We start from the raw sequence: 11,914 nt of genomic DNA, 5'->3' as shown, positions 1-11,914 counted from the left end.
TCTTAACTTGCATAACATTTGCAACTTAAAGGTTGCTAATTCACTTACATCATTCGGTCGTGAAATCGAAATTTCGTGAACTTTTGAATACAATTGATGTGTCACTCTGGCCGCTTAAATATGAATCATTGAAACTCGCGGGGAGCTTGAATATGCATATGTATACCTACCTACCTACCTACAATAATTTTCAATTTATTCTCATCGTACCGCTTATTTTTGTTTATATCGGAAGCTTGTTTATAATTCGCAAACCATGAAATCTTTGAATGGAAACCTGCAGTGAATCAGTGGAAGTTTGAGTTTATGACTAATCTTCAAAATAAAAATGATGGGGAGCTTAACTTCCCCTATCCGCGTAAAAGTACGAGTTTACTGTGGTGAGATATTCGCAATACAATGTGTGATTTTTTCGTATTATGTTTATATTGCGTGTTTAGTGTAGGGGTGCATTTTATAAAGTTTTTTAATTCAGCGCACCATTTAATATTAGAAACATGGGTCGGGATGAATCATTCCTAAGGATGAAAATTCCAGAAAAAAAAACATAAAAAAACATGGGTTAGTCAATGAAAATCGCGATTATTTAAAATTTTGAACTATTGTAATGCACCCCTACATCGTCTACGGAATGCGCCCCAGTAAACTCATATTGCGTTACAATCTAAGCTATCGGTAGGAGAGAATGCGGATACTGTATCCCCTTTTCTTTTTTCGTCATATCTTTTTGGGAAAATTTAGCAAACTCGCCGTCTTTTGCATTTTCTGATAGCAAGTTATTTCAAGTTTATATGCTCCAAAATTTGGAACGATACATGGACTCGTACATGAACTAGAGACATTTTCGTAAGACTAAAAAAATTGTGATATTTTTTAAGTTACAGGAGACTTGATCCTTTACTAAAGGAGACTTGATCCTTTACTAAAGGAGACTTGATCCTTTACTAAAGGAGACTTGATCCTTAATTCAGGGTGCCCTGACCCTAGGCAAAAATCAAGTAAAATCCGAAGATAAAAGATCCGATGATTATTTTTTACCGTATCAGCTCTCACAGTTTCTAAGTATCAGACAAAGTGAATTCTAGAAGTTTGTCTACTACCCTGAAGACATTGCATACTTTAAGGCGCAATTTTCTAGTTTTTAGATAAATACAGTATTTTAAGTCCTTTTTTACCGATAATCACTGGATAAACATCAGTTATTGAACAGATGTTAGTAATTTCATGATAACCAATGATCACGATCCATCTAGAAGAAAAATACGTCTTTTTGGACTCTTGGGATCAATTACACCCATAACATACATTTTGGATAACTTCTTTTTAAAAAAATTGAGAGTTTTCTATTGCTTTGAAAATATGGCATTATGAAGTTCGTATTACATTCTAACGATTGAAACATTGGAATAAACACTTTTATAGCAATTTTTTTTATGTGAGAACCATTTTATAGTGATAAAAAAGAACTTCAAATCACATTTGGTTAAATTTTTCAAACAATATTAAATAACTCAAAAATAAAATTAAAAAAAAATCGTTGAGATAACAGCATTGTTGTTTCATTCTATCTGGCACATTTTTCTAGAACATTTGTTATTTGTAAGACATTCTGGTTTCGAGATAAAGCAAAGGAATCAAATATCCCCAGGGATCAAGTATCCTCATTCTCCCCTATAGCATACTGGAGCGGGCGCGGTTCAAGAATTCATTCTGGGAGGGTTTGGTGATTTCACAATTTTTCAAAAACCGACTTATTAAAGAAACGTAAATATTTAGTTGAAAAAGTTCATTGTTTAAGAGACATGTGGGGGAATGATTGTCCTTTTCCTCTAGTTCGATCTTATTGTACTAAATTTAAGGTATTTTGAAAAATTATAAAATAAGAGCTGAAATTTAAACTTTTTCAATCCATTTTCTATTCAAACTTATTTTGATATTTTTTGATACAACTTCAATCTGCGAAGCTATTATCTTCCATGCGAGAAAATGTTGATTAAAAGGTGATGTTCGTATTTTGATTTCCAAGAAGTTAAAAAAACAACTTATGAGCTTCTTTAGGAATCTTTCGTAATAAATGTTATTTATTAAATAAAATATTACACTTTTTGTAGAATAGAAGAAAATTTTAAGAAATTTTTCAATTATCTATTTTTCTTTAGCTTCTTCATATAAATGCAAGGTACTATCAAAGAAATTTTAATGATTCAATTTTTTCAACTATACGTTCGAAAAACTCATTTTTTAGTTGAATTTATGATAATAGAATTTCTATGAACTTAAAACTGATATTAAAACACTGATTTTTTTTTTCTATTATTTTGTTTTATTTTCCAGAACAGTGATTCGAAAATATCGTAATTTTTATAAATTCCGAAATTCATTTCCCATTGTGAATTGTGGTCCATAAATTTAATATCAAAATCTAAATTTAATTCTAAATTATTTTTGTATAAATATCTTAATTTTAAAACTTTTTTCAATCTGAAACTTTGCATCAAAAATGATAAAAATAAAATGAAAAATAGTTTTTTATCCTTTGAAGGACACAATTATCTCTTTATTTTGAAACAATTTTTGAGAAACAATTAAAATATTATGAAATTAAGCAATTCCTGATACCATAAGGCAACAAAAATCACAATGGTGCAAAAGCCATTGAAAATAAAGGTTTTAATTGAATGATTAATTTTCTCGATGACTGCAAGTAATTTTAACTTCAAAGAAAAAGTTGTAAGTTTTCTTATTGGTTTTTAAACAGCTCTACGGAAAAAGAAGGAATTTGACTGAATAAAAAAAAAATTAAAATGAATCTTTGATATTTTTGAAAACAAAACGTTTTTCAGTGTTCTACTAAGTTGTAAAATAAGTTAAAATCTTTTATATCAAACATTTAAAACGCCTTTCTGTGACTTCTGTAATCATTTTCATTTGGGTTTTTAATTACTTTTTTTTATCTAAATTAAGCTTGTCAGATTACTTGGTTATTGGATTCGGATTGGATGATTGGATGGGTTTTGTTGAATAATGATTTTCCCGGATTTTTTCACCTTATCTGCAAAGACGAACATAAAACTTACTTATATCGGGATGAATTAGCCACAGAAGTTCAAAATCCCTTGAGAAAAAAAACATAAAACTGAAAACGAGTAACTATAATATAATTTAAGTATAATTTTTTATTTTTGTGATCAAAAATGAAAATTTTTGAACAAGTTTTGTCAAAATTAACATGAACGATTTTATGGAAGCCTAAAACACAATTTAATTTCGGCTGATGGGTTTTTGGTTAAAATAGTTGTTTTTCTTCTTTATATTTAAGCAATAACTTATGTGTTTTTTCCGAAATTTGCCCGAATATTGCACGGTTTTTGAGTTCAAACGAAAATTTTGAAACCAACTGCTCGGTTTTTGCTAGGTTTTTAGTTCAATTAGCCCCTTTTTTCGGCCCGGATACGATCGGGAAAAATTTGGCAGGATTATTCTAAAGTATTGTGTCTCTGATATAAGAAAATCTAGGCAAAATTTGGATCCTTCATGAAATAATCAATAGATCTATAATCAGTATTTAGTTGTAATGTAGGTTTATTAGTTTATCAACTGGAATTTACTGAAAATTGTTGATATTTCAATTTTTACGAGCCTTTGCATCAAATCTTGAGGTGATAGACAAAATCTGACGAAATATTCGAATTCATGACGCCAAAATCTTTCGAAACAGTTATTCAAACAAGAGCACCTACTCTCCTATTAAATTTGTGATATTTAGATGAATTATTGAACTCAATGTAGAATTGTTGGACAAATATGAAGTATTGTTAGGTGAAAAAATAAAAGCTAGAGCATTTTAGGTAGAAGAAATCCAACAGTTTTCAAAAAAATGTGAACTAAAGCTTTTGTGTTGTGGACATACTACTTCTTGTGTGATTCTTAAATTTTAATGGAGTTGTCGAAGACTACATCTAAGCAATAATCTAAAATAGCTATTGAAAATGAGGTCTTAAACTTACCACAATCTGTTTTTTCGTTATTAGAAAAGTTCATAATTTTTTTTTATGATTGTATAACAACATTTTTATGAGGATCAAGAAATTTTGATAAAGTGGTGAATTTATAATGAAAAAACTGATGGGTGATCAATTGTGTTATGAAATCATAGAATTTCAACTAATTGAGGACCAATCTGAGGTATCACGTCTTCAACTTCCGCTTTTTGCTGCCCTGAGCTCATTTATTCTGGAATGCTAAATTTAATTTTTGAAAAATATTATAAGAAATCAAAGACGACACTTCAACTAACTTATGAGTTTGAAATCTGCAAATTTCATCCATTTTATGTTGAAGTACGGTTAAGCAAATTTCCGAAATCTCGCGTATGTTTTTCGCGGTTCACAATGTGATGAAAATATCACCCAAAAATTTAAATTAAGTTAGTTTCCATTGGTTTTCAGATTTTTATAGATTAGGTATATAATTTATCAGCCCTGTTTATAAATATAAGCAAACTGTTCAGTAACAAACATTGGTTTTCAACATTTCAATCATTGATTTTCAATTTTTTTTCTTATATTTCCATTCGTGACATATGACATCGGAAATCAAAAACTTTTTTTTTACTTTAATTAAATCTTCAAGATTTTGAAGATACAGCCAGAACAGTAATCCGGGTCTATATGACCCCAACCGGCTAATTGTCCCGTTTTTTAACCGCAAAGGAAGGTGAATAGGACAACTTGTATTTTTTTATGTGACAACTTTCTAACATAGGGTGAGTGTTCCTACTTTGGACCTAGAGCGTATTTTAGTCCTAAATTTTGCGAAAATAGTATATTATTCATTTTGATAGCATAGGATAAAAATACCTCTATGCACACAATGAACTCTTACTCTTCCTGAATCCTACCATGTCAGACAGTTTAATTATTGGGGCGTGTTTGAGAAATAAGAGTGAATAAGGAAAAATCTCGTTTATTTACTGCCCAAGCAAAAGTTTAAAGGGAAAATTCCACCTATTTTTCCTAGAATAAAAGAAAATCAATGGAAAACCCGGAAAATTTGTAGAGGGTAAAAAAACAGGAAACTTTTGATTTTGATGTCCCATGTTTAGACCTAACATCACCGAAACTTTGAGTGAGTACCAACAAATCAATAAGGGTGCGAATTTTTAATTGTGGTGTGATTCAGAAACAATATTGAACATTTCTAACATTTTTTACCAGCTTTACGTGAATTAACTACAAGTATTAAAGTGTACATAAAAAAGTTACAGCTATGGTTATGATAATAGAGCTGACGGGGAGTGAAAGTGTTTGAGATATTCATTACAGAAATTTAAGTGTTTTTAATCGTTAATAAGCTGTAATTCTTCTGTATGATAATTTTTTATTGAATCTGTAATGTAATCTTTCTTAATGAATTCGTCTGTTTGAAAAAAAAAACGAAAATTTTTAAAGGAATTTTAGTTCTAGGTCCAATGAAAGGAACCAGTTCAGTTCCAAAATAGGAACAGTAGGTTCAAAGTTGGAAATTTTGATCATCCATATCTTCGCAAATCTTTCAATAATGGCTAAACCTATGTTGAACCTCATTGAAACTTGCAGATAAGATCTTGAACTGTAAATAAATTCCCTGAAAGATATAAACCTCCCGTTCATTTTTGAGAAAACCATGATTATTCAAAAACCACCACTTAATGGGTCCAAAGTAGGGCAACTAACCCTATTTAGTTTGTCTTGATTGTCGCCTCTGTCGATAATTTGAAAGTAGAGGCCTTGGCCAATACTCCCAGCTAGCTCAGACGATACTTACAATGTTCTCTCAGGGTCGCTACGTCGTCCTAGGGCGAATGGGAAAAACCAATCGTATCTGACAAGGTGGAACAATCTCTGGCGGACAAGACAATATCATATGGCTCGACAAATAGGTTAAATATTAACAGACGGAATTACAAAAGATTTAGTTTTATTGACTTGCCGTTTTGTTGTCAGTCCTCGGGGCAGCAGGTAATTGATGGCCATCGGGTTCAATAGAGCAGGATCCTCCTTCACCGGAAGTCGTAGGGGCGCTAACTTACACCTTACTTTCCCAGTGGGCCCAACCTCGATCGGTGTTGCAGGAAATGTTGTATGCAACCACCAACCGGTTCACCAAAGGAGATGTTGGTCGTTGGTTCGTTGATGTGGGTCGTCCTTTGAAGTTTACCGGACACTTCACCACGTTGACTGTATTCCACGGGTGTCGTTCGGATCCGCTTTAGGGCAATTCCAGCGGGTGCGGTCGAGACAAATTTACCGACGGAGCGTTGGAAAGCAACGTGACGCTCCTCGGAACGGGCGGGAAGAATCGGGGCACAGACTGTCGAATCTGGTGTAACGAAGATTGCGACAGCACCTCACGGGTTACCGCCAGACTTGTCTGAACGGTACGGAACGGGGAACCGGGATACCGGAACCTGAACTACCACCGAATTCCTTCAAATTTGGGCACTCTTGGCCCCACTACGCACACTAGATCCGAACTACGGAAAACGTGAGGGTTTTTCGGGATTTGGTTCTTATCACTTTCCTGGTCTCGAACTAAGTGAACGAGTTTTTGGATCCAGAGACTCCAGATCCAGTGTGACCCTATCAGTTTTCAAAAGAAGCAGAACCTGGGGATCGACTCGGGTTCTTTCCGTGAAAATTATTATTTATTTGAGTTTTGAATATAGTTTTGTGATAAGTCTTAAACGAGTTGCCGGGTGTGGATATAAACACTGAGGTGTTTTCAACCGGCTTGTGGATAGGCTTGTGGATGAGTATCAAACTCGTTTATGGCTGTACCGAAATTTGCCGTGAGCAGGTGGTTTCTATCGTTTGTTTGAGAATTAAAAGGGAGTTTATGACATCAGGGAGGGAAGTTATTTTACTTCGAAAACTGTGTGCTGTGGCTGTAGTTTTTCATATTTAGTGATAAACGTGTGTTGATTGAATAACTAGCAAAAGAGTCTATTTTAATGAAGAACTGCCACAATCAATTTCGAGCTTAAAAATTCAAATTGGTGTTCCGCTTGCGATTGGAAAATGGATGGACGTTTCATGCAAGTGTGATGAAAGTAGATTTTCCGATTCGGACAAAAGCCGTGATGATCTTGGCATGCTACGATAGAAAAAATTTATTTCAGTTTTATTTGCGGACCGCCAAGAAATTGCTGAAGCCTTATGATGGCTTAATGATAAGTATCCTTTCATTTTCTTTTGTATTTTTATGGTTATTCAATTTTTTTTTTAAATTATTTTTACTCGTGAAAGTTTTTTGAAAAGTTTTTTGAAAAGTAAATGCGTTTTTCTAATTAATCAAAACTTACTTTTTAAAAAAATATGTTGACGTTAACTGCATTTTGTAAAATATATCTTGAAATTCCACTTTAAATTGATCAAAAGCAGCAAACGTTATAGATTACAATGGTCTACAGTTAAAAATTTAGATAAGTACAATTACATAAAAAATATTAACCCTTTTTATTGGTGGACAACTTTCTAGATTAGCAAAATTCTATTATAGGGGTAAATTTTTGAAAAACCCTCGAGTTCTAAACAGACTTTGAAAGGTTTTATGTTCTACTAATGTTAATGTCCTCTTAATGTCTCCTTAACTCTTTTTGTTAATGAAGACAAATGTAGGGAGAAAAATATTTGTTTCATTTCAATGTGTGTTCATATGTGTATGTATTCTTTTTGGCGCTGAAATCTTTTAGAATGGAAAAATTCTAAGGATTTCGGGGCTGTATTAATAATGTCTCTGCTCTTTCAAATCTTTTCAAAAGCGAGCAATGGCGCTATAAGGGTATATACGGACGATAGTATTGGCGAAAAATTGGCCTCAGCCATAACCTCAAATTTTGATTTGCTGGTGGCCTCACCAGTGATGCTAGGTGCGTTACTAAAATCAGTGTTTGCTTGTTTTAAACTAATTATATTTCTGAATTGATTAAATTATTTTACTATCAACAGCTAAATGTTTGAATTCATCACGAAGCGTCCCTGAATGGATGAAGATAAGACATCTTTTGCTTATGAATATTCAAGGTGAATTCAAAGCATCTGAAATATATGTTCATGTACAGCTTGGTAAATTAAAAAAAGGGTAATGTCTAACTTATAAATGAATGAAAAATCATTCACTGTTACTAACAAGTAAATTAATGAAAGCCCCGTCTATGTTGACTTTGAAAATAATCGCCTACATGCTCTGATTATTTGAAACATATATCAACATAATTCGCTACATCGTTTAAGTGTGCGATACAGTAAGTTGTTATTTCGTTTAGATAAATGATGCGTTTAATTTGACATTCGAATAGAAATCGACGGGAAAGTTGCAGTACTGATGAAAATGTTTTTCAATAACAATGCAATTAAAAAAAATGTAATCATTTTCCAAATATCAATGCACTTGGCAGCCCTGAACACCCAAAACATCAAAACACGAACATCTGTGTATCGCTTTTCGACAGGGCGAATTTGTCGATATTAGTACCGGAAAATCGCGTTCATCGTGCGCCCTTCTCAAAAATCGATTCTGTTCTCTCATGGTTTGAGGTTAGGGCTGAGGCCTCCTGCTCAAGTGGTGTTCGTGTAAAACTGTCAATATATCCTAATAACCATGGTCGATGACCTGAGATGAAGGTACAGGGATCCAAAATTAAAACAGTGTATGATGGTTAAAGAAGTGTTTCTTTAATTATTGTATTGTTAAATTTTGGACTTTATGTAGAAAAACCTCATTTCCATCCCCTGAAGGAAGAATCGCAAGGCCCAACACCAAGGAGCATAGAAATATCTTAGCATCTATGCTCCCAACGAATTAATATTAAATAAACATGGGAACGTATGGTACTGTTGTCCACGTTTCTTCCTCCCCTGGCTCCAGTCGTCTCTGCGTCCAATACTGCACAGTGGGCCCGGCCTTGATAAGATGAATAGTGAATGTATTTTTACTATTCACCGGGATGCTGACAAGATCTGGCTGTGTACGTATCATAAGCATAAGCAAGCAGAGACTCCAGATCCAGTGTTCGCTCACCAGATGTCGTCTCTCTCCTTTTCTCCCAGACTCTTCTCTCCTATAACTGGAAGATCCGGTGAATATATGGACTGACAGATAGGTCAATTGTCAGTTGACGCTTTACTCCGATTGGGACAACAGCGTACAAGCAATAATTTAACAAAACTAATTTAAATTTGAGTTTACATCAACTAACGAGCCATTATAAAAAAAGAAACAAAACAAGTTAACGCGAACAAAGAAAAAATACTGTATCATCCGTAGGATTGTTTCCGCTTCGAAAAATAGGATTGAAGCGGTAACAAATTTTGGCTTTGTCTAGGGTAACGGACTTATTTTGGACCAGAGGACCTATTTTAGACCACCTTGTCTAGCTCTCTCATAGCGCCACTAAGTAATCATGAATTTATTTTAATAAATATAGTTGCAGCCCGGGCACTTAATAATATGCACTGACTTTTTTTTCATAAATAGATGCTTTATAAAAGAGCTAGAAAAGGTGGTCCAAAATAGATCCCCTGGTCCAAAATAGGTAAGTCCGTTATCAAATATCATATCGAAAAGATGGTGCATAGCTGCGTCGTGTTCTACTAATTCTGTTTGTTGGTGTAGTTGGATGATTGCGTAGTCCTCGTTTGTGTATCCTTTTTCCCATAATCGTTTCAGCTCGTTGGCTTGCGTTTTGTGTTGTTTTGACATTCGTTGTTTTAATTTGACGATTGTGCATCCTATGTAAATAGCAGGCGGTGCATTTATGTTCGTTGTTTTCTTCCTCGTTCGTGTCTGGATTCCCGTTGTATTCGATTTTGTATACTATGTTTGTGTGATCTTTATGTGGGGTTTCATCCTTTACCATAGGAAAATTTTACAGCCAGACTCTATGAGTAAACCACAAACGCCATCATAAATTATAAAACATCATGAAATATTTAGTACACACAGTGCAAGTATTTTGTTCATAAAAAAGTATTACAACAAACCGTAGAAAAAAACGACAAATTTTTCGGTAAGAATTTCTTAGTTTCAGTCGAAATAAACTTAATTTTGTAATCAATTTGAATCCCTGATGAAGATCCTATAAGGATTGAAACGTTGGATATGTAAAAATTAATTCGTTTTGAATAAACAACTTGAGACTGAAAGACGAAAATCAACCTACTGAAAGAATCTGAAATCTAAATCTGAATACTAGATCTGATTTCGGATTCTGATTTTGTTTTTGAAACTCTTCCCCTAATTTTTTTTAACTTGGAATTGTTAATTGTTACTATCTGTTCATCCCCTTCTCCGAAGATTGTGTATGTATGTTCGTTTGGAAGTAATATAAATTTCCCAGTTTTCCGTACAATTTGCTTGCATTATCAGTGCTGCATGGTTTATTCATATTAGTGAAATTTGTTGCTACAGTAAATAACTAGCTTCGAAATTCAAATTAGATTTATTACCTCACGTTACATTGGAGAATGCATTAATTTTTCTAAATTAAGGGTGATACGGTCAAAATTGGGCCAATATCAACTTGACGTATTTCTTTCAATTTTGCATTTAAAAACCTGAACACTAGACTGAGTCGATTTGGGGTCATTTTTGAATTTCTCAAACCCTGGGGTCTTAAAAGCTTCGTTTTGGTCCAAAACTCATCCATGATTTTTTGCAGAATTTTTAAGTAACGTTCACATGAGTAAATTTGAACTTTTAGGTTTGTATGGGAAAATTGAATATTTTGTACTGAAAAATGAACATCATTTTTGTTTCTTCTGTGGAACCGAGCCTGCTAATGGTTTTTGTGCCAATTTATAAATTTCTTGCAGGAAATTTTCCGCTGAACAACTTTGTTGAATATCATAACTTCGTATCTTGTTAGACAAAAAAGTTATTAGATCTTTAACAGGTGTATGTCTTTTGGCATTGATAAACAAGAAATTCAATTGACTTCACTGCTGGGTGCCTAGCGAAGTATTGCAAGACCACTTTTCATGCCATACTTCATGGGGCACAAGCAGTGGTGTCAATTGAATTCATGATTTATCAATTCAAAAAGACATACACCTGTTAAACAGCTACCAAAACGAAGCTTTTAAGACCCCAGGGTTTGAGAAATTCAAAAATGACCCCAAATCGACTCAGTCTACTGAACACCCCTCATTTTGAAGGTGTTGTTGTTGCTTCTATTTTGATTTTGGAATTCACTCTTCAGTTGTCAAAATGCCGTCCAAGGAAGAAGAGCAGCGTATTAAAATTTTGCTCGCGCATCGCAAAAATCCGAGCTACTCGCACGCAAAGCTGGCAAAAAGTTGCCAAATCAACCGTTACAAATGTAATTAAAGTGTTTGGGGAACGGCCCAGGAAGTCTGGATCGGGGGGAAATCGAAAACCGGAAGCCGCTGAGACGACAAAGAGAGTTGCCGGTCTTGCCATTACGATAAAAAGGCCATGGGGTGGTACGCCGCCAACAACGTGCAGGTGGTTCCCAAGGATAAGAACCCTCCCAACACGCCAGAGCTCCGCTCAATTGAGAAATACTGGGCTATTGTCAAGCGGAACCTAAAGAAGACCAAAAAAACTGCTAAGGACGAGGAGCAGTTCAAGGCAAACAGGCTTTCTGCGGCGAAGAAGGTGGACAAGGTGGCTGTACAAAATCTGATGGTAGGGGTTAAGCGTAAGTCCCGGCCATTTGGATTTGAAAAAGCGGAAGCCTAACTGAATATTTTTCCTGAATTTTATACTAATTAAACTTGAAAAAGAAATAGGATTTGATTTTTTAAATAAACGATTTCACCGATTTACACGCGTTTTCCCTTGACCAAATTTTGACCTTATCACCCTTTATTAACAAACGACCCATCATCGCGCATCATGAGTAGTCGAAGCA

Source organism: Uranotaenia lowii, chromosome 1 (genome assembly GCF_029784155.1).
Source record: "Uranotaenia lowii strain MFRU-FL chromosome 1, ASM2978415v1, whole genome shotgun sequence".
Lineage (NCBI taxonomy): Eukaryota > Metazoa > Arthropoda > Insecta > Diptera > Culicidae > Uranotaenia > Uranotaenia lowii.
Note: the sequence above shows the minus strand (reverse complement) of the source record.